At 39.7% G+C, this 1,911-nt stretch overlaps 1 pseudogene; it reads right to left on the minus strand.

The window, feature by feature from the left end:
* Positions 1-229: 229 nt before the first annotated feature.
* Positions 230-1,158, minus strand: LOC114045153 (annotated as a pseudogene).
* Between the last annotated feature and the right edge of the window lie 753 nt (positions 1,159-1,911).

Raw genomic sequence — 1,911 nt, forward strand, 5'->3', positions numbered from 1 at the left:
GAGAAATTTAATAAATAAATCAAGGTATAAGAACTAAGTCCATGTGCCCTCTGGGGACCAAATCGAGAGTGGTAAAAGATAAAAGAATGAACTCAGATTGTGGGTTTAAAAAGCATTCAAGACAATTTCCCAGAGTGGTGGAAATAGGAAGGAGAATTAAAGGACCAAGAGAGAGTAATAGGTCTCATCTCTAAGAATAAAATACTTTTCACTTATGCTACCATTTCAGCTATGAGGGGTCTTTCCCTATAAACTTCTTCTGGTCCCCAGCACATCTTTATTTCTCAAGCTGTAGAGTAGGGGATTCAGGGCTGGAGTGACAATAGGGTAGAACATAGAGAGGATATCGTCTTGCTGCAGGCTGTGGTAAGCGCTGGACAGGGCTCACATGAACGTGGCAGCTCCATAGTACAGCCCAACTACTGTCAGGTGGGATGAGTTGGTAAGAAGAGCTTTCCCTCTTTCCTATGGTGAAGGCATGTGGAACACAGCTGTCAAGACTAAGGTATAGGAGGCAAGGATAGCAGAGAGGGGGATCAGAAGGAAGATCACACCCATTGTGTATAAGATGAGCTCATACAATGAGTATGAGCTCATACTGTGAAGTGTTAGCACATGGGAGCTTTAGTAATGGAAGGATTTCATAGAGAAGATGGTGAATCTTTTGGTTTATACATAAAAGGAAATGAATGGTATAGATGGTATACACTCAAAGATGCCAAGAACCAGGATATAGCCACCTTGGACCAACAAATTGTTGATCTTATTAAGACCATACAGTTCGAAGGGTGATGAATGGCCACATAGCAGTCATGTACCATGAAAACCACAGCATATCTTCTGCACCACTAAGTGTCACTGCCAGGAACATCTGAAACCCACAACCTATAAAAGAGATGGTGTTTTGTCCACCCAGGTAATCTACCAATGTATTGGGGGCAACAATAGACGTGAAGAACAAGGCCATAACTGAGAACTGGATAAGCAAGAAGTACATGGGCATACGGAGTCTATTGTCCATAGCAATCAATAGGAGCAGAAGACCATTACTAGCCCTGGCCATGTGATAGCAGCACAGACAAGCTCAGGGGACCTGCTATCCTGGAGAATTCCAACAAGGAAGAAACTGTTGATCAAGGTGACGTTCTTGAGTTCCATTCCACAGATTCTGTAATACTTTACCTGTCACATCTAAGGAAAAGGGAAGAATTTATGACCGAACAAGAGATAGAGAATATTATGAAATACAAAACAGATGCTTTTGATTGCATTAAATTAGACAGGGTTTTCACAAACAAAAACAATGCAACTAAGATTAGAAGGAGAGCAGAAAGCTGGGATTTTTTTTTAACAACCAGTGCTTCTGCCAAAGGTCTCATTTCTCAAGTATATAGAGAACTGAGTCACATTTATAAGAATGCAAGTCATTGCCCAATTAAGAAATGGTCAAAGAATATGAACAGACAGTTTTCAGATAAAGAAATTGCAGCTATCTACAGTCATATTAAAAAAATTCTCTAAATCACTATTGATAGGAGAAATGAAAATTAAAATGACTCTGAGATATCACCTTATACCTATCAGATTGGTTAATGTGATCGAAAAGGAAAATGATAAACGTTGGAGAAGATGTTGGAAAATTGGAACATTGATACATTGTTGATAGAGTTGTGAACTGACCCAACCATTCTGGAAAGCAATTTGGAACTATGTCCAAATGGCTATAAAACTGTGCATTCTCTTTGATCCAGCAATACCACTACTTGGTCTGTATCCCAAAGAGATCATAGAAAAGGGGAAAGGACCCACATGTACAAAAATATCTACAGCAGTTCTCTTTGTGGTGGCAAAGAATTGGAAAGTAAGGGGATACCCATCAATTGAGGAATGACTGAAAAGTTCTGACATATG

The sequence above is a fragment of the Vombatus ursinus genome, unplaced genomic scaffold (genome assembly GCF_900497805.2).
Source record: "Vombatus ursinus unplaced genomic scaffold, bare-nosed wombat genome assembly UNPS02014778.1, whole genome shotgun sequence".
Lineage (NCBI taxonomy): Eukaryota > Metazoa > Chordata > Mammalia > Diprotodontia > Vombatidae > Vombatus > Vombatus ursinus.